This window comes from Anguilla rostrata, chromosome 2 (assembly GCF_018555375.3).
Source record: "Anguilla rostrata isolate EN2019 chromosome 2, ASM1855537v3, whole genome shotgun sequence".
NCBI lineage: Eukaryota > Metazoa > Chordata > Actinopteri > Anguilliformes > Anguillidae > Anguilla > Anguilla rostrata.
This window is the reverse complement of record NC_057934.1, coordinates 35603779-35630094: the sequence shown is the minus strand read 5'-3', so window position 1 is coordinate 35630094 and position 26316 is coordinate 35603779. Positions and strand designations below refer to the sequence as shown.

Below are 26316 nucleotides of genomic sequence, written 5' to 3'. Positions count from 1 at the left end.
CTTTTCTTTCCCTCTCCTGGCACCCTGGTGCTGCCCATTATCATTGCCATCCCCGTAGCCTTGCTTTCTGCTGTGTTAACATTCAGATTTGTATTAAATGTACCGCAGGTCTGCATGCTCCATCTTCATTACTATCTTCTTCTCTTGTAAATCTGTCTTCCCCTTCTCTTCTGGTCTCTGGTGATGGAATGAACAGCCCAAGCACGACAGAAAGTAAGAGGCTGTACAGTTCTATCATACTGTAAAGACACTTCTTTAAATGAAAATGTCTTGAATAGTTTTTTCACTGCTAAGACGATATAAAATCTTGTATTACGTGTCATGCAGCAATAACATTTTTCCTGTTTAAACATACAACCCCTTGGGTTATAGTTAAATACGTATTTTTTAAATTAATAATTAATTCATTATAACTATTATTAGAATTGATACTGCATTTTTAAAGCACCAGCCATTCTAGCTCCAGAGCATTAAACAATATGTGTAAGAATGAAATGTTAGTGCACGATGACCATGCTTTCACTGGAAAAGCGGATAAAAGAATGACTCTGAAAGCACATTCAGTTCCTCTGACAATGATAGATGACATTGCGTTGTTTTTACCAGCTGCATGACATGAGGAGTTTGAAAGGAAATTTGCTAATAAAAGCTCTTTTCTGATATACGCTTCCACAGTGGAGACCATGTATTACCATGTAGCTTCTTTGTCATGCAGAAATATGCAAAGCATTTCACAAGGCTTTCTGGAGGAAAGGTAGGGCAGGTCTGGCTCCACGAGGAACTCATTATCATAACGCCCCCGAAGCGCTTATTACGATTGTTAGCTCGTTAATGGGCTTGCGGCTCAGACTGCACGCCGGTTGCCAGCCAAAAGCGCCTTTGGGAAGTGCGGTTCAGAAAACATTTTGACCTCTCATATGGACTAACAAAGGACAACAAATTAAATGGCGAGAAGATAAATGTGCCGTGGCCTACTTATCCTCAAAGAAACCATACGCCTATTTTTTGAACCTTCACGGTCAAGCACACTTGCTTTCATACCTCTCACAGGCAGATGACTACCTGACTGAGTTTATTTTACTGTTGGTTTTAGCCTGGCCTGATCTGCTTGGTTAAAGGCTTGATGAAGTTCAGTAATGAAATTAAGCTTAATCCAGTGGGGATATAGGCTGGTGGACAGAGAAGATTTAGTCAGGAAAATGGTGGGCACTGTTGTGCTGAATGGCCTGTTCTTGTCATTATGTTACGTGTTACATGTTATATGTTATGTGTTATGCTTTATGCGTTATGTAATAAGATGGTCAATGCCCATCTATTCCAACCATCACCAGTTTATCCTGCACTACAGAACATACTGCAGACTTCCCTTCTATTTCGTGCTGTACTGACATGCATCACAGATCCCCATCATGGCTCTCAGCGAGAGGCCCGGCTTCAGAAATAGATGACAGCCGCAAGAGGGGCCTGCAAGAAAGAAGCATTTCCGCATCATCGTAGCTGAGCGCTGCAGTGAAATTCATTAGCCACAGGGCTGTTTGACCAAGCAAAGCTAAGTACAATATGAAAGTCTTATCAGCCACTACAGCATGGTCGGCACGGCACACACAAAACCTCCCTCACGTCACACACATATGCATACATCACATTTACTGAAGCGCAGTAATCCATCCTGTTAGCTGCTTCTTTTTGGTCACGTATTGTCAGCCAGCAAGCAAGATTATTTACTTTATGCATTCAAATCGAAACATCTAGTTCACATTCCTAAATAGAAATGTATTTCTCCAGCACAGCTATGTGTTAGCATGAAAGGACTTGTGTGTACATGTGAAAAAGAGGGCTTTTCTGAAGTGATACCATTCAGAATGCTCCTGTTCTGCACTCGTAACCCTACACACAGGCAGCAGAGTGTATCGATAATGTCGCCCAACTGCAACAAATAGAAAGCCACTGCAATCGGTTCAGTTCACTCGTCTCATTTTCAGGGACGTGACTAACTGCTGTAAACCTGGACAATTGATTTATCCTCAGATCTCCTTCAATTCCATTCATCCAACCATTGAACCAAAAGGGCTAATTTTCTATGAAATGTATAAAATGATGGCTCAAAAGTTCTCGCATTATTGCAGGTTATTGCCCTTTTATCATTGGACTGACGTTTATGTGACTGTATTAGACAATGAAAAAAGATTTGTCTTTGCAGTTTGCTTTTTGTTACACCCCCCACCCACCCACCCACCCCATACTTGGATTCTGGCTAACTGAAACGAGGCTTTTCACACACACATGTGAACCTTCAACAGGAAACCTTTCCATGTATTTTGCCACAAATATTGCATGTGCAGCCCTGGTCCTGGAGAGCCGCATGGCCTAGATTAGACAAGCTAGATATCCGCTGCAGCTCACCCTGATACAATTGACTTCAACAGGGTCAATGTTAGTGCTGCTTTAGGTGCCAAAAAAATTTGCATTCAAAAAACTCAAAAGTAACATCTCTTTCCAAATATAATTTGGAAGCGACACAGTTACTCACAGACATCCACAGACCTTGCTGTGCACGGTTTCTTCGAAAACTACTTTCTACCAAAGCACACCAACTTTGTACATCCGCGCAGTGTTAACATTGCTAAAACAAGATGGAAAGACAGCACTCCAGGTACAATTTATTTTAGTTTTGGGTGAACTGCCCCTTTAAGCTAATTAGTCAAGTAATGTAGTCTACAGACAACTTACTTCATCTGGTTTCTTGGGTCTGAATCAGTCCCTGATGAAAACAAAAGGTCAAAACAAAAAACTCAAAACCCTTGGGGCTGAGCAAGACCAGTGCTGCATACTGCTGTGCTTGGCAAACACAAACAAAAATGTCCATTGTCTGACTGTAGCTCTCTCAGTGCTCAAAAGGTAGCTGAACTTGAATATAGTCTTAAATCATTACGCACAACCAAGGACTGCTTATTACACTATTCAGCTTTTCAGTCAAGTTAAAATCAAGCAAAAACACCAGCTCTTCAATGCTAACTTCAGTCCCCACATACCTGCATAGTACTTGGACCGAAAAGTTAGAGACAGTACATATTTGACACCCACCCACAATAATTCATGACATAACTACAGCTAGTGCACTTTGAACACCGAGCTCTTAAATCCATTGCAGCTGTATTCTTGTTAAATAAAATCTGAACAATTATCTAACAAACAAAGTGATGATCTCTACTTTGTTCTCATTCAATCTTGGCAGTTAGTACTTTTTAGGATGATTCCATGGTGACTCTCCAGGTGTTCATTACCCCATCTTTGTTTTGCTGAGCGGTGATTAGTGAGCTGCCATTCCAGCATCTCATTACTATATGCCTTTCCGAGCAGCAATCAACACTTGGCTGCTCTGTCTGCATCACTCTCTCATTGACGTTGCTCTCAATTAAGTACTTAAAGTGTGTCTGTGTAGTAGAATACAAACAAGACCAGTCCTTGCATTTTGTTTGATCAGCCAACGGTAGTATCTCTTCCATTACATTATCTGATTTAGCAGACTTGCTTATCCAGTACCACATATAGTTACATCATTATTTAAACCATTTATAATGCTGCACGTTTGCATTATCAGATTTAGAGCATATTTCTCTAACCATGACACCAATTTCTAAATAGTTGAACAACTAGAGCATGGGTGTCTTATCTTATCCAAAAATGGCTAATGTAGGTGCAGGTTTTTGTTTTAGTCCAGCACTAGCACGCCTAATTGTACTTATCAAGGTCAAGACCATGATATTAGTTAATTAGCCTACCTGAATCAGGTGTCATAGTGCTGGGCTAAACCAAACTGAACAAAAGTTTGCAATCAAATATACCAAAAACCTTTTTACCTCATAATTACACTAAATACTAGCATAAAATGGTAAGAGCATGACAGTCAGTATTTAGCCATTTAAATCACTATTTGCCATTGATTTATAAAGACCTCCTTTATACAAATGTGAACAATCCGCACTGACTTTTGCAACTAGTGTAATGAAACTGAAAAGCTCCAGGTGTACTCGTTTAATGTAGCTCTACACATCAGTGTCTGTGCTTCAGTCAAGTTTGCTTTCAGTACACTCACTCCCAAATAGTGCCTGTTTACCTACTGCAGGAGCAGGAAGACTGCATCGGAAATATCACAGCAGAAGTCATCGGTGGTGAAAATGGATGAGATGCCATAAACCAAAATGATTCTTCATATTGTTTTTTTTTCACAACGTAGGACTGAGTTTGAGAACCCGTGTCCTAGCACAACCGAAACCATGTCAGAAAACCTTCACACACAATGATCAAAGCACAAAACCAAATGGGTTGTCTTCCAGATTCACATTTTACCCTCCGGGTCCTGAGTCTTCAATTATCATTTGCTCCAAGCTCCACCAAGGTCACTTTAAGGGAAAAGGAAAGACGGGAGCCTGCACTCTTAATGAATAGATATAGATTATGAATGTCTACGCAACAAAATAATTTTCATTTGTATTCCTATTTGGACAAGGAGACAGACGTGTTTCGGCCTAAGCCGTCCTCAGTATCATGAAGTTCTTCTGACAAACAGGAAATATAAAACCAGAATAAACATGACATCATAATAGCCAATTATTTATGTAAATTAGCTTCTAAATGATTGAATAATTATATAATCATATAATCAATAATGACCAAAACCTGTCTTAGGCCAATGTGTATGACAAGAAGGCTAGGCAGGCTAATAAGAAAAATAAGAAAAACACAGGTTGCAGCAACAACCATATTGTTTTGAAAGGGATACACGCATATACTCATATACAAATACATAAACATATATATGTATACACATATACTAAGTTAGAGGCATCCACCTCCTAATTCAAAAACAGATACATGGAATGAAGTGTAGGATCCACGAAAACAGTGTTTAATTAATGATGGTTCAGAAGTTGGTCCATGCAAACCCCTGCAGGCCAAAGACAACGAGGGGATCTATAAAAAACACGATACTTCGAAATCCTCATTCATCCCCGAACACCTTGTATCTAAAGTAAACTGCCAATAAGCCTCTCTCCTTAGGATATGTTTATTTAAATCTCCGCCCCTTCTGCTCATTTGGATTTTCTCTATGCCGATGCATCGCAGCGTTTGTACTGTATGTTTATGTTCTAAAAAACTTTTTTTTTTAGTCTTGCAACTGACGAATTCACATCTTCCCTTCTAATTGCGCGTTTGTGTTCACTTATGTGGGTTTTAAGGGGCCTTGTGGTCTGACCCACGTAGCTTAAGGGGCCTTGTGGTCTGACCCACGTAGCCCCGTCCACAAGGACAAAGTAAAAGATAAATTAAATTGTTGCAAAAGTGTTGCATGTTATGCGTTGTTTGATTTTGAACTTCTTCCCAGTTTTGGGATGAGTGAAACAATCTGTTTTTACCAAATTGTTGCACGACGCACAGTTATGACACGGAAAACAAGCCGGTGGTATCGGGAAGTATGGTGACCTAGGTTTGTAGTGGTTGGCACGGACCAATCTGTCACCAAGGTTACGAGCTCTGTAATGAGAAAATAGAGGAAGATCAACAAAAACATCTTTAAGTTGAGGATCTGTTGACAGAAGGTGCCAATGTTGTCGTACAATGGATTGGATGGCAGAACTTTGCAAACCATATGTAGAGGGAAATATGACTGAAAACTTATTTTTTTCTTTTTTAGATTTCTGGAATAGATTACTCCTATTTTTTGAGCTTACAATGTTTTTTGCCTCAGAAAGCCAAGATTTCTGATACCCTCGGTTACGACAGCGTTCAATCATATCATCAGCTTGTTTCTCAAAATCCCTATCAGTATCGCATATCCTGCGTATTCTGTACAGTTGGCTGAGGGGCAATCCCATTTTCAGGCGCATAGGATGAAAATTATTTGCCAGCAACATGGTATTTTTATCTTTTCGGTTTTCGATGTAAGGTAGTGCTTAGTTTGTCACCGTTCCTATAGAAAGTCACATCCAAAAAGTCGATTCTCTCTTTACTTTTTGTACATGGAAGGCAGCCTTGTATTTAAAAAACTGACAAACTCATTAAGTTGCTCTTCTGACCCCGACCAGATTAACAAGATATCATCAATGTACCTTGCCCAATGTTTAATGTCATGTGAAAATTGGTTGTTGTTATACACAAAGTCTCTCTCAAATTTCCCATAAATTCGCATAATTTGGCGCCATGGTGGAGCCCATTGCAGTACTCTGTGTTTGCAAGAAATAATCAGATTCAAAAAGTAAATAATTTTTCTCCAATATTAATTTAGCCAAATCTAGTAGAATTTCTGTAGAGGGATGATCTTCCTCGCTTTCTCCCAAAAACCTTTCAAGAGCCTCCAGACTTAGCTGGTTAGGTATATTTGTATAAAGGCTAGATACATCTAGTGTTACCAGCCAGTCATTTGGAGCAATGGAAGGTATCACAGCAACCCTTTGCAGTGCATCGGACGTATCCCTCAGGTTAAGGGAAAAACCCTTCCCAGGAAAGATTTGTATTTGTCCTTTTTAGGCACTTTCTAAAGTGAAAAACATACACGTGAAAATGTTTTCTGAATTACGCAGAAGGGAACAATCAAAGCTGAAATAGCCTATGGACAGGGAGACTGGAGCATACCTGTGCAGAGTCGCTCTGTGAAGAGAGTAAAAGGCCCATGAAATTAGCTAGCCAGAGATGTGGCAGCGTGTAAGCTCCCTCTTTCTCCTTCAGTGCTTTGATGGCGGCTTCATGGACTGTAACCACAAGCTCCATCGTGAGGCAGCATAACACAATACTGAGACACTGTAACAGCGTCCGCAGCATCAGCGGAACCTGTTTTCCACAAACCAGCTGTTCACACACCACAAACTCCCACTTTTAACTTTGGTGTGGTCTGTCCAATTGGATGAGCAGAATGGCCATCAGCAATTCCTTTATTGGCCTCCATTGAAAATACAAAATACAAAGAACAAAGATGGTTGGATGTGGACAGTGTTTGGCAATGCCAACACTGCCTCTTTCACGCTCTACCTCTACCTCTCGCTCTGGGTGTGTGTGTGTGCATGCATGCATACATATGTGCAAGCATGAGACAGTAACTGCAGTATTTCAGCAAGAATGGCCAATGCACATTTGCACATGGCAAGACCTCCCTGAAGAACAAAAGATGAAAAACGACAAAAAGACAGGCTGCAGCAGAGCACACCCCCAGCTGGCAAAGGGGGCATTCGTTATGCAAATGGACTGTAAACTAAAAATGACACCCAGTCAGCCCCATAGCTATCTGTGACCTCAGCTTTAAGGGTAACTGCACAGAAGCTTAGGAGTGCACAGTGACTGAGGACAGTGAGGGATCAGCAATAAAATGTTCTTTCCTCTGAACTTGTAAAGTCAAAGCCACGTGAAGCAAAGGAGTATTCATCATGCTCAAAGACATGGGAGGAGGTAAAAACAGACACAAGCAGCGATGGCCTCAGCAGTGACAGTGGGAGAGCGTGTTCAAAAATGAAGCTGTTTGTATCACCTTGGGGGCTGTGATATCCAAAACCCTCTCGCTGCTCAGAAAATGCATCACGTTTTCCATGGCGATTAACATAAGCAATGGTATTTTGAGAAAAACAAGAACACCGATTCCAACATTTGCAATAAGCAAGGTGGATTAAAGTTAAGCAGATAAGGTTCTGTTAGCGCAATCTCATATTTCTCAACTGAGCTGTTATGGTAATGCATTACAAATTCCTATTTTTGTATGGGTAAGCCATTTATAGAAAGGTAAGTGATGTCAAAAGTCTTCCATCCTTCTTCTCCAGGAAATCAGTCTTAAAGAGACATATTTTGTCACTGGGTCTGTAAGTATGCAACTGGAAACTGCAAGTATGCAAATATTGGCTTAATGAGCAAGTTTGACCCCTGTGGGCATGTCTCAGTGTCAATGTTAATGCTGCGCAAAAGCAATGGGTTTCTGTGGACCCATGGGAAAAATGTGGAAACTGAGGAATGCAAGAGGTTTGTCGGTGAGAAGGCGAAGATATGGTTCTCGTCAGCAGTCCAATAGGAAGGGAAGGAAAAATGCTGGACCATCATCACTATTTCTGAGTAATTAAGCCAGCAGAAGCCATACATCTGCAGTTCTTAATGCAGAAGCCAGGTTGTAAATGGCTACTACAGTCTTTGGTAGAATTATATATCATTACAGTGCTACAGTGCATGTGTCATAATTCAATGTCATATTAGTATTACACAACCAAATACATGACCGCAACCAAGCACGCAGATTGCAATCATGTTCACAAAAACTAAATTTGTTGGATTCAGTGCAGGCTTCACTGGTGGTGATAATGCATGATCTCCTTAGCTTTCAATCACCAATAAACGCATAATTTTTGGCTTTTTGGGTTAAAGAAAAAAGTGAAGAAAAGAACAGCAAAAAAGAGGTCATTGCTTGCTGGGTGACCTGTGCTGTTAAGGCATTGTTCCACTGTGGACGGACCCCACATCCTGGTATCAAATCTGGAACCCTCACAGGGCGAAGCATAATTAGCCACGTTGTCGCCCATGCAGGGAGGGATTCAGCTGGTAGGGATGACTGTCACTTGTCGCTCACCAGCGACCCCCACTGGTAAATTGGGCGCCAACAGACCGATCGCCCAAGCTGCACATGGAGCATTGGCTTCCGACTCACTTGTGCACAACAGCATGAAAAGAAGCAGCGGCTTCACATCACGCATTTCGAAGCAGGCGAATACATGCCTGCGCTCTCCTGAACACATGGCAGAGGTTGCAAAAATTAGTGTGGCTGAAACACAACTGGGATCTCCAGATTGGGAGATAAAGCGGGGAAAAAAGAGATCAGTCAGCGGAGTCTCTCAAACGCACCCAGTAAAGACATCATTGACACTGATTGACCCACCCAAGCAACACATCTTCCTCAAACAGTGCTTAAATTACATTACATTACATTACAGGCATTTGGCAGACGCTCTTATCCAGAGCGACGTACAACAAAGTGTATAACCATAACCAGGAACAAGTATGACGAAACCCCTAGAGAGAAGTACCGGTCCAAGTACAGGGAACAACCGCATAGTTCAACTTGGACCCTGATGGTTAAACTGATTAACACTAACAACGAGAACGGCAACAACGCAATCTATGGAAAAATAATGTGCTCTACTCTTTGAAGGAGGCCCGGAGACTAAGCTGGCTATGGGAGGGGCATACGCAGGACAGACACCGCCCTTCTGCGTTTCACCGCGCACGCTCGCTTTCAAAGGTTCGGCCAAACCAGGGCCATCAGCGAGAGGTGCGGCCATGCAAACGGGAGCTGGAAAAATGAATGAATAAATAAATAAATAAATAAATAAACGGGCAGGTGGCTCGGAGAGCTGAGGGAGAGGAAGGGCACGGCGAGCGAAGCGGCGCGAACGCAGAAACAGATAAATAGCGGCGCTGGAAGGAGCCTTGAAGGGGCCGAGTGGCGGCACATCTTGCTGACGGCCGCACATTAACTGTGAAAGGGTTTTGACAGATCCAATTATGAAGGCCCGTCTCCCCAGCGCCGTTGGCTGCCCCCCCGGCCCCGCCTCCTTGCCCCGACGCTCTCGGCATGAAATCCCGATCTCTCCGGCTCCCCAGATGCCTGCCTTTGTTGGTAAACGCAGCGGCAGGTCGCTGGGCCCTTGGCCGCCTGACTGGAGGAGAGCGCCAGCTCCAACCTCCCAAGTTTCTCTCAGTTCTGGGCCAGGCTTGGTGAGCCAGGCCCAGCGCCACCACGTCTGAACAACCGGAGGTCTTCAGGCAGACATCCTGTGTTGCGCAGCGCTCTCGACTGTACGCGTGGACCTGCAACTTCATCAAAACTGACGGCGTGACCTTGAGAAGCAGATTGAATTCTGCTGCCGTGTGAAGGCTAATTTGGCTCGCGCACCTATACCGTAGGTATTTATTGCAAGCTTGTATTGGCCTCTGCTGCAGTCGGTGCATCAATTCTCACTCCACAGTGGCAGGACAGAAACCCTTTTACAAATTAGGCTTGACCTGCACATTATTTCAAGCAGCCTATTTGGATATTTATCATTTAATATTAATATTAATATCAATTGCACACTAGGGAAATTATGCCTGTGTTAATGTGGTGGTACTGGTGGCACAACTTGGCAGAAAATGCTAAATGATAAGTTAAAAACTTGACCCATGTCACCCAATATGTTATTTTACACACTTTCTATGCTTGATCAGAAGTGACTATTAGAAATTGGGGCAAACAATGTACTTAGCATTAAATGACAAATACAATGGCTCAGGTTGCTATAACTTAAGTGTCCTGTTTTATCTATTTTATTAGTTAAGACCAATGATGTTTGCTTCCTGCGGTGAGTAAGAATTCTCATACCCAGGAGAAACCAGTGGATCCAGAGCCCGGATGCCCAGTGCCCTGTATGACTGATACCCAATCACTAGCCTCCCTCAGCAGTAGCTGGCCACACACTCTCCAACTGACCGCCTGCAGCTGGCTTGAAATTGTTTTCCTCTATTCCTTCCATTTCAGGCCCCGTAAATCCTATGATTTCTGTTCTATCTATAACTACAGAAATTATGGGGTATGCAGTTGAGGGGTGAAGGGAATTGAGCAAGAAGAAAAAAAAAAAAAAAAAAGATGGCCAAACATCTGGGAGTGGGCACAAAATATGGGAACCAACAACACCATTTCTAAAATCTCCCTACCCATCTCCCTCTAACCGCACATGCTATTCTGCTCTTGTAAATACTGTAGTGAAGCAGACGCTAAGGGCTGAGAGTATCCTTAATTTGAGAACAGGGAATGCAAATGGCGTACTCGAGAGCCCCGAGGCGAGCTGAACTACTCTAAAGGAAAAAAAAAAAAAGGTAAATATTTTGACAGTGGCCTACCAGTCTGGCAGTGCATTGAGTTAGCGAAGTGACAGTGAAGTCCCAGTACACTTCAGAAGAACCGCTACATGTCTTTCCAGAAGATATACATTTTCCTATCCCTTTTTCTTATAAATTATGGATATAAAAGCTTAAAGACATAAATAAGGCAGAATACGGTCAAGGTAAAAAATTTACATTGCCTCATTCAACTAGGCTATTATAAAGTGGCCTTTTATACAATTAAAAGGACATTACAGACAAAGGAGTACTATAGTAAAATAAAAATAAAAATGTGTATAGAATGTAAGCCGAGAAGAAAGGGATCTGCAAAGTGTCCTTCTGGTCGCGTTATTTTGAAAGCGACAACACTTCCTTTGCTCCGGGCACACATTAGTTCCCTCTACTGAAAACTTATGAGAGCTTATGCCTTTTGCATAATAGAGGTCATGAGAGACGAAGCAATCAGAACAAATAAATCATCTCCCAGCCAACTCATTTTCATTCATTCCTTCGCTTCCGTCGCTTTTTATCATTTATTGCTCTGTGGTAAAATGGACTGACAGGGAGAGCTGAGTCAAGCTAAAATGCAGTATTCTGTAACAAAGACCTTCACAGGCTATAATAATGTACGCATTAACAGGTGGGCTAGCCATCCATCTGGACAAAGGACTGCAACATAATTATTTCTGAAAACTGAAGAAAAGCATGTTTTCGTACATGAAGTTTAAAGTTTTTTTTTTTTCCCCAAAAAAATGCCGAAGAGATTGGATTGTGGAAAGTAAGTCACTTTGAAGCAGCACTTCAAAAGCGAGAGCCCACAGGGTCAGCCTGTCCTGTCTCCATTAGACTCAGGGGTCAAGCGGTGGACAGAGAGTCAACTCACTGCACAGAGTAGAAAGCAGCTCAGCTCAGAGTAGATACCATCTCAGCTGTGTTAGGTACAGGTTTGAATTTGCACTGAGGAGAGTTACATACATTATGAGTGTAGTGGCATAACAACCATTTTAACCTTGAATTGAAATTTATAATATTGTGAAGACAGCAATGTAGCCCACATTGACTAAGTATCTCAGAGTAAGGTAGCTGATTCAGCTCATAGCCTAATTAATGAGGTTCAGGTATGGATAGGAAATCCTGATCCTAGATCAGTACTCGTACGGTGAGATGCTTTATGAATATGCACTCAGATTTCCTGCCTCAGATGAAGACCTTTGGTATCAACAGCTCTATGGCTTGGTCAAAAACACAACTGCTGATATGATTTGTTGTTAAACGTTTACTTAACTACTGAAGTATTTAAAATGGAAATGCACTTGTGTTCATATTCAACAATGCTATAGCTATAACAGTTCTCTAAATTTTTCTATCAGTGGCCTGCACAATAATCTTTGTTTTTCGATGCCAATTATTCAGTTAATCTGTTACAGTGCATAACATGGATAACTAGTAACAGAATTAATTCAAATACTTAATCAACTTGTTCCGTTAGACATCCCCATACTTATTAAAATATGTCTATGATACAATTCAGAGACAATGCAGTGAGCCAGCAAAACCCCAAGCATTCCTTTCTAGCACGTCGTAACCAACTGAGCTTGAATTTGTCATAAAATAACTGAAGGACACAATTTCTGTTTTTTAAACCACACCGCACCCACGACAACATCTGGCTTTGCTTACTCTCGTCCCCTTTGTACTGGACTGTCTATTATTTTTTCACATTTACGCATAGTTCCTTTTCATGCCTAGTTGTGGCTTTGGTCTCGTTTGTAATGCATGGGCACTTACAGAATTGCTTTCCTGATGTACTATTGGAAACCTGTCAAGCAAATATATAACAGACACTGCTAAACTGCAAGGGATAAAAGCTGCAGGGTGGTGCCAAATACAGTAAATTTAAATAGATGAATTGTGCACAATGCCAAACTGTGCTGGCAGCTCTCCTGCCTGATGCTACACTCCCTCCCAAACTTAAGGATCTCTCACCAACAATCCCCACAAATTACAGAACTCTCATTCTGCCAGGCCCCGGCAACTCCCGACACCCACATGCTATCTCAGCCACAGTGGTCAGGGGGAAATATGAGAGCGAAGCCTGAAATGGAAAAAAGAAGTTACAATGCACCCAGCTCACAAGACAGGCTCCACACACCAGATTAGCAGCACCAGAGGTGCCATAAAAGGAAATGGAGAACAACAAGTACTAGGTCTAAGCTCACTCCATTAAGACTGGCAATCAGCAGAAGTAGGGCACAGGACCAGGCAGGTGTAAAAGCTCCAGGCTTTCCATGACAATTTAGTCATCTGGCAGATGCTTTTAGCCAAACTGACTTCCAAGAGTGCATTTCACGTGGTTTGCAATCGTGCTAACTTCAAGGTGCATGCCTCAAGACTGCCGATATAAAGGGACAAAATGGTTGTTTTTATATTAATATCAGGACTCTCTCTCATTTGTTCATTTTTTAGCAAAGCTTCAAAACCATTATTTTGTCATCATAATGACTGCCATCCTCTTTTCTTTGCATCAGCCCTCAGCCATTATCGCTCCATTTCAAATTATCAGATGCTTTCTGGGGAAAATACAAAAATGTATGACTTACAAAAAATCTTTTCTAAGCCAACTACATCCGTTTACAGTGTATGCTTTTAAAAAATGTGATAGTCTTATAATGCAACTTCTAGCTCTTCCCCACTTGAGTCCAGATGGGCTAGGCTGACTGGTCATGAGAGCAGCACTCGCCAAGCCTCGTCATATTCCCTTATATTGCCACATACTGCCAGGAAAAGTCCTTGATGAACAGACACAAAAATAACTTCAAAAACAGACGCATGTATAATAAATGTGCCAACCTATAGTTTTAACTTACATTTTGTGCTTGAGAGATGTTTCCCTCTAACTGGGCTGGTCAGGGAATGGGATTAGCCAGGTCTAGCACTGTTGCGCAAATCACTTCAGTGGGTGAATTTATATTCTTTCACGTTGTACATCAAACTTTCTAAACAAACGTTATGAAAGGTAAAAAAACATTTTGTAGTGGAGAATGGTGACAGATAAAGCTAACATATCCTTAGAAACTCTGACTGCTGTTTGTATCAAAATAAAACCAGCATCAATCTTTATGAAATGTTCTGCTGCAACCCTGTCGGTGATACCCTCTGCCTGAAGCACCTGAGGGAATAATTTGAAGCGTCCACACGGTTCACTCTCCCATGTTACTATGACACGATGGTACAGCCGGCTCTGCTCTGGTTTCCTTTGATCATCCAGCAGTGTACATTACACGACTCATGCAGCAACCCATCTCCCTTGCTAGCTCATCTCCGCACTTAGTAAGCTGCTGGCTAGGAAGCCAACTTCAAAGCTGTGAGGATTAAATATAATATAAATGTATATGTACATTTTGTTCCACTTTTTAACAATGAAAAAAAATTGATCTGTATAGTTAGCTAAATAATTAACTAGTGAGTGGTGACATTTGCACATTCTGTCAAGACAAGCACAAACATAAAACAGATCAGAGATTGCATTTGAGAAAAACACAAACCTCACGACCTGTAACAAGGTTAAAGAATCTATAGTAGGTTGAAAGATTAATAATGTCATGGAAAGGAATCTGACTGCAGTGTATTTTGCCATTCATAAAGAAGTGCTTTGAGTTCAACTTCCTAACAAAGGAACTAATTATATTAGCAAGGACATGTTATAAACAAAATATTCCAATCTTATGGTCAGCCATTCACATTATGAGATTTTATGAAATTGGGATGGCAGGTATGCCATCCCGCCAAGTTACACCTTGGTGGGGGCATGCCCCATACCTATACAGCACCGAGAGGTTGGCACTTTTCAGGGTTCCCCACAGAAATAACCACAACAGCCACAGACACTTAGCCCTTAAAAACATTAAATTCTGTACATTCTCACTCATAATTTCTCCTAATTTCTCTCACACTGTTGTTATTTTCTCATATGCAAAGCCTGCTGGGACATATGCGTCTGCTCCTATTCTCCACTATCAAGTTTTCCGGTTCTAGCTTAGCAAAACAGCGAAGAGGATTCCTACCTGCAGATAAGCCTATCAAAATGCCTTATAAACCTTACAAACACTAAAAGTGCATCTCCACGAAATAACAGACAACAGAGCAGGACAGAAGGGTACACAAGTTGCGACCTAGGGAGCTCTAATTCTACGGGCTTGCTGATTCTTTTGTCAATCAAGGCTCGTTGGATGGCCGTCAAATCCGTGAGTACATACACTGGCCATATTTCACCTGCGTTTCTGATGCGTTTACACTTACGCCACCGCACCCTTTGTCACAGCCACTGTTTTACATATATAGCAAACCGAAACTGCTAAACGGTACACGCTCATCAGACTGTACAAATTCACACAAGGATAGCCATAATCCACAACCGTTTCTTACAGGGTCACTTCGCATTTCTCACTCTCATAATAAAATGCTTTGCAGAAAGAAATGATCTCATAAAAAAAACACGTTTTCAACATACAAAAATGCCAAGTTACTCACGCATACAAGACATACACCATCTAGAACTCATTCATTCAGACTGCCAAAATCCAGGCCTGCCATTAAAAGTATTGATATCAAAATGACACCAAGTTATGGTACTACAGACAATATAGGCTACCTTGCCTCACCTAAATTAAATAAGATGTATTCCAAAGCAATGCTACCCAATATTTAATCTTACCATTTTACGATGTCATGCAAACTTTGTGTCAGAAGTGTCAAATATTTCGAATTGCCTCATGGAACACATTGAAATTCATGTAGAAAACTGCTGGTGAGTAACTACAGGAAGCATATTTCTCCAGAAAACATATGTTTATACTTGCTTCTGAACTGAATTTGAGTAAATGTACAAGTGATTGTATATTTGCTACGTACAATAAATACTGCATGTAAAATAGCCTACATATTGTACATACATACATAGGGAACTTCTTTATCCCCATGGGGACATTTCCCTCGCAGCATGTTACATTCACATTTACGAACAGACATTTATACCAATATAATAAAACATACAATCATTCACGCAACAGACAGGCTGGGCAGCGAAATACATACATACCAATACAAATTGGACATATACACGCCTATTCAATCAATCTTGACTGTGAGAAAGCCATCCACACATATGTTTGGCCTGTCCATGTACTGCATGCTTATACACACAGGGCCAAGTGACTTGAAAGAATTGAGGAAATATTGGGTAGCATTGCTTTGGAATACATCTATTAATTTTGGGTGAGGCAAATAGCCTATATTGTTTGTAGTACGTACTGGTCATTTTGATATAAATACTTTTAATGGAGCCTGGATTTTGCAGTCTGAATGAATGAGTTATGACGTTATGTCTTGTATGTGTGAGTAACTGCTTTGTGCGTTGAACGTTTTATGAATTAGAATATACATGTAGATGATTTGCTAAACTTGAACTTAGCGAAGCACCTACACCTCTAATAAAAAAGCTGTCATTCAGTCTAACGAAAACAGATCATTTCAAACAGCCTTATACCACCAAAGACACTGAAAATAAAAAAAGTAAAACATTCTATCAGGGGCGTCAAATCTTAACTGAAAAGGGTCACTGTGAAACTATGAAACCTTATTCAACTAATTAACATAGGCAACTAATTCATCACAATCTTCAACCAAGACCTGGGTAAGTAGAATCAGGCAGGGTTTCCGCCAGTGTATTGCAAGGCCTAAGTTGACCCCGCCGGGCCTAAGCATCGGGGAATTCATTTATTTTTTTAATGTATTTTAAAGATGTTTTTAAACTAGTTAGTGGGGCGGCTCGGTTGAAAAGCTCACCAGCGACATCTGTTGGTTAAAACGTGAACGCAATAGGAAAACACCAGGTCTGAGATCAGTGTTCTTTACCCTCACTGTGTGTAGAGTGACATTCAACCTTTTCATTCTCTGCATTCCACACTTGACGCTTCCAACTCTCACAATCTAACGTTACCTAGCAAGCCACCATTTCTTATTTAGTAGGCTGACTAACCTCGTTACAAACTGCGTTATCACTTCATCTCGACGGTAAGTACATTCTTTTTATATTAACTTAAGCAGTGTGTAGGTAACGTTAAACTAGTAGCATGAATGTAATGTTCTCATATATTGTAACATTACATGACTTATTAATCGCCAACGAAATAACTTCACTTGTTTATTAATAACGTTAGCTTGATGACATTGATGTGCAAGCCAACGGTGTCATAAAATTTTTTCCCGACCGTGAAAACTGCCTGACTTGTTTACATTCTGGACAGATGTGGCTACAGAGTAAATCCATCGTTGTTTCCGTCCCAGCACTTTCGACACAATATCGGAAAAATCCTAAAATTTCTTCTTACGGTGAAGAGTGGCTGACCGGCAACCGTAGAAATGTGTTAACACAGCGGCAAAATTAGGCTATATCTAGAAATACCATCTTTGGGGAAAAAACACTACGGTTGAGGGTCAGGCACTCTTCGCGGTAAGAAGAAATTTCAGGATGTTTTTGATATTGCTTGTGTCTAAAGTGCTGCGACGGAAACAACGATAGATTTATTCAGGAGCCACATCTGTCCAAAGTGTAAACAAGTCAGGCAGTTTTCACGGTCGGGAAAAATTTTATGACAACGTGGTCACGTAGCTAACTTAGCTAGCTAGCCAAACAGTCAGTAACACAGATACTTCCTTGGTGCCATTTAGGGATAATGTCAAGAAGGAAAGGTAGCCTACTGTAAAAGCCAAAAAACCTAGGACAGTTTTTTAAATGTTTAAATGTGCCCAGCATTCCAAGGCTTGTTGAAAGATTCAGTAGCCAATCAGGACTTGAATACAAGTTTTTGGTAGAGTGCAAAAACCTTGATATTATTTTAATTTAATTTCTTTTGTTGTTGAAAACACAGCATTCCAAGACTGTACATTGTTGTCAGATTCTTTGTAAGACTCTGCTATGCTGTAAATAATTGTTGATTTTTTAGAATGTGTTGAATAAATGCCTTATTTATAACAACATTCACATTACGTAGTCATATTTTCAACTCTCCAGTCAGCTTTTAGCACTGACTTAATGTAGGGCCCTATGGAATCTGTGTTATAGCTTTTTTTAATTCTCAATTCCGTGACTCCGTCCGTGATTCTGTTATCACAGAAACTATAGGGCCCTCCCTTAACGCTGCCATCAGTCTGTCGCTGGCCCACGCCGGGCCCCCGTCAAAAAAGACACTTGGCCGCCACTTACGCTGGGGAGGCATCCATACACAGAGGAGAAATAATTACATTTACTTGTAATTAAATAAATGAACAGGTTATATAATTAAATCTAATGGGGCAGGACTTTCTCCCACATCCAACTTCCAATAGAGTTCCATCATTTCTCATGCACATTTCTATTTAAGTGCCTGTTTAGTACCAGTAGCTTTACAAGGGGTCTCATCCCAATAGCCAAATCAATCTCTCAATCTTTAGCATTGAAGTCAACATCACTGCGTAGCGCAAATCTACACTAGGAATTACACACACTCTGAAAACGAGGGCTTACGCTTCAAAAGAATTCAGAATTTATCTAATGATTTTTTTAACTGTTGTAACTCCTCACCACTGCTTGCCAGAAACACATTAATGGAAATGAGGAACAGAAGCTGGCTGCATTCTCTTGTGATGAATTTACTCCTTTGCCTTTGAAAAGAGGAAGCTGCAGTTAACTTTGCTCCATCATCTGCCTCTTTTGTTCAAAGTACAAGCCTGTGCCAGTTCTCTGGATTGAGCACTTATCTTTCTTTGCTAATTCACTAATGGTCCAATCTAAATGGGTGGCTTTTGTTTCCTGACATCCTAGCAATTGTCAGCAAAAGGAGAGAAGGAAGTCCCTGCTGTCAAAAATGACACTCCCTTGGTTAAACACGTCCCATTGATGCAGACCTTGCCCACTGTAGAAAGCCTGTGAAAACACAGTAACATGCACTCAGAGGCCATGTTCTCCTCTCAAGAAGTAGAGCACTCCAGATGTGCTACAGATAATTTTTAAGGTGAGACGTGTTGAAGAAGGGAGCACAAATAATGCAACACATAAGCACAAGTCATCAGGAATGAGGAGCTGTGAATGGGAGTGGGTGGATTGACAAACTGAAAGCGCCTCAGAAGGGTTGTCATTTTCCCTCTGACTAAACCCCACCCAGAGCAGCTGAGAAGAGTGGCAGAACACACAAGCAGACTGCCAAGCACGCTTTAAAATGCGATCGATGATTGTGTCTGCGCGTAAATGTGTGCATGCAAGTAAGTACTTCAGACTTCAGAGTGAGGGCGAGGGTGTGTGTTTATTTGAACAATGATGTGCGGGGAGCGTCGTGGAGTCCTGGAGACAGAAGAGGAGAGTGGGCGAGGGAGAAGCATCTGTTTGGGGTCAGTCTTTCTCTCTTTCTCTCACCCACTCACTTCTCCACACAGTGAGGTGAGAGGGAGCTGCAGAGACTGTCTGTTCTGTCCCGGAGCTGTGAAAACAACCCGAGCCCTGAATCCTGCCACGGTTCCCCACAAACTGCTACACAGCTGCACCACAGGCCTAAAGCACGCCACCCAAATACAATGTGGTGCTGTGATATCACAAATTACAAACCTACAAACACAAATTTCCAGTACAAATAGGAGACAGTGAGCCAGATTCAAAGCATACTCATTCAGCTACCTGACTAAAGAGCCTGGTCCACAAACAGCAGTTAGTGAACCAGAAAAGTTGCGCTCTCTCATTTTAGAAGTGGAACATGAACCCTGCTTTCAACAGCAGGGTTCGTTTTCAGCACCGCCAGGTTCACCTTACAAAAAAAAACAACCCAGTGTGAGCAAAAAAATGCTTTAGCTATTTGTCATACACATTTCATTGAAAGCACCAAACACTTCAGTAAAATAGATATAGTAGATGCTGGCGGGATTCCTTTAGCCTACTTACTTTAAAGCTGTATGTTATTATTAGAATGCCAATATTGAGTATAATCAGTTCTTTGAGCTAATATGCTAACCATTTCAGTAAAAATCTGCAATTGTCATGAAATGACAATACTAGATACTGGAAATTCTTTACAGCAACTTTTGGTTTATGCATGTAAGCTCAAACTACTGAGAAAAATGAATGTTGCTGGGTTTTCTGGGTGTTGAAGCTAGCAAATATAAAATGTTCAATGCACAGTTTGTCACTAGGACCCACGGCTACAGGCTATAAATCTGCTAGGCAAGCAAGCCAATTCAACATGCTTTGGAAATGCCAAGGTGCACGAAAAAATAAATTCTTTGCACGCAGTGATTTTATTCAATACACCCACCACCTTGTTCTATTAATTTTCTAAACCTATTACGTAGCTTAAGGGCAGGAATGCAAAAGGACACAGGATGCCATCAAAATCTTTAGCCAACATATTTTTCAGTAAATCCCATTTTCAATTCATTTCACAGGAGGAAATGCACAGGTAACATTTTTTAAGTTTAAATACACACTTGGAACTAATAAAATTCAAGAAAATTACCATGGAACACATACTGTAAACTGACATGTTTCTAAATGGAAAAATTTCACTTTAAAATATAGCTGCATGACAGCAATGGACCGGGTTCCACTGAATGACAAGGAATGGATAAAATGGATTGTAAAGGCTAAATAGTTTGATTAGTCCAGATATACATCTGGACCAAGTATCACCTCTCTGTAATGCTGCCTTAGTACTCCTGGACATGAGATACAGCACCTGTTCTTTTAAACCTAAGATTACTCAGTATGTCTTAAGTGTGTTTCCCCGTTTCACTGGATATACTCTGATCACCTAGGTGAATATTATATGACCCTACCATAAGATATAAGATGGCCGATGTTAACTGAATTAAACCTTCAGCCTTGATAGATTCAATGTATCTATTTAAATAAACAAACAAGATGTAGCAAAAATATGTAATTTATTTACAAAAATAAAAATGTGTCGTTGGAATAAGTTTTTTAATCTTCAACCCCTTAAGGTAAACAGTAAAACAAAGGTAAGTGGAAACAAACCACTTGAGGCGAGTATGAAAGAAACACTCTTTAACCCCTCAGGTAAGTATGCAAAAAATAAAGTGAACCCTATCTTTCACTCAATGTAAGGTTATTGAACGCAATATACCTTTAAGTTCTAGGTAGGCTACCCTTTAGCTCAAAACTAAGTATGTATTCATACAATAACTGAATTCAACAAGTTTAGCTATTAAGCTGTCCAATATTATTTAAAACCCTATAATAATATAATATACAATATAGTATATTTCAATAATAATGTTCTATTAGCGTCAATACGTTATACTACTAAGTTCCAATATTGATATAATCCATGCAGGAATGGCTACCACAATATAAAACAGCTTCATTTAACAGCTGTGAAATTACAACTATGTTCACCTTAAATGCAATACAATACAATTGCAAACACTTTGTGGGCCCACACACAAGATAAAACAAACTAGCCGGCAATAATAAAGAATAAAAGAACCCCCGTTTCCGGCCTGATCGAAATGTGCTTACTGTGAACGATGCAGATTTTCTCCCTCACAGGGAGCGCTGCGGTGTTTCCCGGTGCCAGAGGTGCTACTATGGTATCCCTGGTAGCATAGAGCGCTATCTGGATAAACGGTCAGTGTCCAGGTTCCAGTCCTCAGTGCTGAATGTGCGCTAGCGTTGTGTTAGCGCGAGCTAAATTGCCATAAAGCTAAATGCAAGCTGAAGCAACACTCTGCAGCAATAGCAAGCTAGCTAGCTCCGATAATACTTAACAGGTGCTCACTGATGCGGATTCCACTCGAATCGCTCTGATAACAACACACGCACTTTGACAATGACGTGGATGAATATAACGTTATTCTATTAAAACTGCACTTTTACTAGCACTATTACAAGCACTTACGGATTTAGCTATGCGCTACAAATTGAAAACAAACGCACACAATTGTACTGCGGGTTTCACACTCCTCTGACGATATGCAAAGAGAGATTTTCATTGCTAACGCGTCTTTGATACAGTAATCCCGCCCCCTGACTTATCATAATTGTAGAAACGTGTTGTCTTGACAAATCAGAAGTGCAGAAATGAAAACTTAATCAGTTGGATTGTATTATCATGTATAAGGTGCTGTGTCCATAGACCGTATGAAAATAGGCTGTGTCTTTCAATCTTAACTATTTAAAATGTGAGAACTTTATTTAAACCAACGAAATGAACATAGTGCCTAACATTAAGGCTGAGATATTAAGGCTGGTTAATTAACCAGGGGTTTCATCTCTAGGACTCTAAGCAGGCTGAGCCTTAGACTTTGTGCTTATTATAGCGCCTCCTATCGGCCAATCAGTGTCACTTTTGGTGTCAAAGTTCAAAGGGACGTATTTTCTTCAAATATCAAGATATCACCACGGCACTTAGACATGTCTACCATCATGTTTCTGACTGCCCTGACAAATTCGAAGTGGATTTATTACCGTGTCATGATTTTACAGCAAATTTAATTTCTTTGCAAAATTTTTAAAAATTGATTGCCTAATAATTTCGCCAATTTTTGACGAATCCCTTAGCTTTTCTCAAACTATGTTCGAGACTATGCAAAACCTCAGCTGAAGGAATGGGGTGATTGAACTTGCTACAACATAGAGAGGAATATAAATATGATCTTTCAAGGCATACATGTTTGATACTTATTGGTAATTATACCAATTAGGGCATGCCCATGTCCTGTTATTCTGCAGGCCTGATTGGCTGGAATTTTTGCAGCATCATCTCACCTTTATTTGGTTTATGTGTTTTATATAGTTTTAATATGGTTGTATTACCTGATGAATGGGAGGGTTGTCAAAACATCATGCTTTAAATAATGATAATATATTATATTTAATTACAAGCAAGTGTTGTCAATATGCAAGTAAGCACACCAAAAATATTCTACTGAACTACTGTAAATCTGAAAACACATGGATAACCAGAACAGAACATGGATAACCAGAACAGAACAGTTATCATATTTTAGTTCATCAGAACACATCACACGATTAAAGTATGTTCTGTGATTAAACTCCTTGTGGTCCTGAAAAAGAAGACCTGCACTGGGATATGTTGATTAGGAATGATGTCCAAATCCCCAATCCAGCTGTGGCACAGAACAATCTGCGACAACATATTCAGCAAGTTTTACTGCACATTTGCAGGAGGCATCCTAAATCTCTACTTATACACACACACGCGCACACACACACAGACACAGACACACACACACACACACTTGCGTGCACGCAGCCCTCCAACCCTTCGTTGCATGACCCCCACTTAGGTAACCATGAATAGCGGACACAAAATTGTAAATGATTCACGTTCCAGCTTAGTCTCCATCCGTTCTATGTGCGATTGCCCAGGGAGATTAAAGGGAGGATTAAAGTACTGAAATAAAACAAATTTCCTCTAGGGCGGAGACTGGGGGAAAACAGGATGAGTAATCTCCATCCACACATGCCCACATTGCTGCTCAATGGGCTTTCATTTCAGCATGCACACTTCCCTTACGTCCACTCTGTGACAGTCACTCACACTTGCTCATGTGTACATGCACAACTGAGCAGCTACAGCTTCTGTTCCCTAAAGCCGAGAAGACATAGACCTTGACCTAATCTGAATCCCCTCTGTTCTAATCACCCCCTTTTCTCCCAGCCTGATGGTCTGAAACGTGCAATGTTCTGCATTGAAATGGAACTAAAATGAAGTCATTGTGTTGTATAAATAAGTTAGGATTAAGAACTGAGGGACAGTGGAGGTTGCACATGACTGGCTCAATTAATTAATGAGGGGAGCATGAAAGGGATTCACAGAAGCACAGAAGTGTTTATGGTCTTCAAACCTAGATGTCAAGGTCAACTGCCCACTGATGTTAAGCATGCAGAAAAATCCAGATATCTAGTGCACCTATGCTCTATGACATGGAATCACCCACTGAACTTCCAGCCTCTCCAGTCCATATAAAACCCCAAACAAGTCTAGTAGAAGTGTACATATCATTTCACACCAGCCAGTAAAAACACAACGGAAATTTCCTGAAAGTCTTTTTTTTGTTGTTGCACCAGTTCATCTGTTCTGGTCACACCTCTAACTCTCTATCACCAAACACAAGCCTTGACTTGGGTCACAGGAGAAAGGTGAAAGATTTCCACTGGAAAGGCTAGTTTCCCCGGGCCAGAGGAAGGTCACCATTCAGCAATTTTAAAAGCAGCGGCGAGGTCTCCAGATTGAAGAGGAATCAGAAGTAATTAGGAAAACGTGTGAGCCGTAAATCTGCCTCGTTCCGATTAGGGTTCTAATCTTCGGCGAGGTCTCTCTGGTCCACTTTGAGAGCGAGTGAAGGAAGGGGGAGAGAGAGGAAGCCGGCAGCTGAGCAAAGCTCCACGTTTGCTAGAGGGAAACATATTTCCTTTTATCTGGGTGATATTAGAGCATGAAATAGCCTTTTAAATTTGTTAGCTCTTCCTCCTGCAGTTGCCCCTCCGCCACATAGTTGGGCAGAAATAGTTACACTTAGAATAGAAGAAGAGAGAAGTGTATTAGAAGGAATGTTTTTGTGCTTTCTTGGAGCACGTGTGCACTCTGAAATTGAGTTGCTGGGTCCCCCCCTCAGCACTGCAATGTACATCAGCTGGGAGGAAAATCCGCACAACATTTTGAGATCCGTCTCTTATCCTCAGCGAGGCAAAACAAATACGACACAGCAGTATTAGATAAAGGCAGGATCTGCATTAATCTTTCAGGCCTGGATATTCTCTGTAATACGTGCCTATCGAAGGAAACAAATCTATACTGGTGAAGATTGTTTTGAGCTCAGACGACGGTGACGAGGGGGACAGCAATGCCGTGGGTGACGGTGGAAGCGGTGGAATGATGCGCTCTTTCTGATCGATGCATCACCTGGCTGAATGAATCCCCTACAAAGTCGATAAGACAAATTCTTTGTGCAAAGCCCAGCACATGCGTGCCTTGCAATTCCTGTGTCATTGTATCGCCGATATTGCGTGCCACATGCACGTAACCTTGTACAATGCGCAAAGTCAGGTTGGCTGCAATTCTATTCATCGCAGCAGGGAAACTGGACAACGAGTTTGGTCCACAGCGGCATACAAATGTTGAGCTCGACAGTTTGATGGCTGAGGCCCGGGGAGCCTGTGTGTGCTACTGCCCGGGACAGAGAGCGATGAAGGGCAACAAGGTGGATCTTTGCTCAGTCACCGCTACGCTTACATGCCAAGGTTACCTGAAAGTGATCATGGGTTGAAGAGTGTAGGGGGGAATTGGGGGGGGGGGGTCTGAAAAACACACGACCATGCTGCAGTCCCAGGAGAACGTGTTACACTTTATGGCACATTTCAAATACAACAGCGAGGCTTGACACCGCGTGACAGAAAAGGTGCGTCCACAAGAGAATACAACAGAACGCGGAGAATAAATCTTTATTTCGCATCGCCCCATTTATGATCAGATTTCAGCAAGTGGCCTCCCAATAGGAGCACTTAGGAGATAATGCACGGTTCTAAGAGTACTGCATGTATCTGGTTCTGCTTAATGGGTTCACCTGGCATTATGTGCCAGAAACACTCGGAGGCCGTTTCCAATTCTCTGTCAGTCACCGACAAATGTCACCCGAGCAGTGAGTGGCTGCTCTGCTCAACGTAAAGCAAGGCAAAGAAAAGCACATTTGTGACTGGGGCCATTTATTAGCATGCACTGCCTTCCAGCGCACTCTCAGCACTGTCTCCTCCTGAACTTCTCCATCGCCACTCGCGTCGCAGGAAGGGCATACTCCAAGAACAAGACGCCATAATTGGGACAGAAGAGCTAATTGCAATTAATGTGCACGGAATTATCTTAAGCCCTCCGGTGTCGGCCAATTAATTACGTACATGATTAGGAAGCTGAACGACTGTCAGGGGTCCTCCATCGGCACGGAGTAACCGTTTGCGACGGCGCGAGACAAGCGGGGTGAGGCTGCAGGCCTGCCTTGCGGAAGCCATGGAGACGGAAAGGCAGCCGACTCAGGAAGAGAAGATCACCAGACTCGAAGTCAGGAATGAACTATCTCGAGCCCGACAGAGGCTGCCGTTGGCTTCTCATACTGCATGACAGAAGCTAGTGGCCTTGTTTGAGAGGCAACTTTACAAGGCATCTCTTACATGAAGAGGGACTCGCACCATGCTGGTAATAATGCTAACAGCTCCGAGATACTGGTGTTCATTTATTTCATTTAACCTTTATTTACCCAGGGTAGGTTCGCTGAGCACGGATGCTCTTTTGCAGCAATGCCCTGCTTCACACTCATACACACACACACTGCTTCGCACTTTGACTCATTCATGAAGGCGGCCTGGGGAAT

At 41.5% G+C, this 26316-nt stretch overlaps 1 protein-coding gene across 1 annotated transcript in view; it reads right to left on the bottom strand.

Annotated features, from left to right (window-relative positions):
• znf385c (zinc finger protein 385C) overlaps window positions 1–21965 on the bottom strand; it is a 228391-nt gene extending 206426 nt beyond the window's left edge. Inside the window, exon 1 of the mRNA XM_064321830.1 lies at window positions 21449–21965. The gene's annotated coding sequence lies outside the window, so the exon portion shown is untranslated. The remainder of the gene's footprint in view (window positions 1–21448) is intronic.
• Window positions 21966–26316: the final 4351 nt, after the last annotated feature.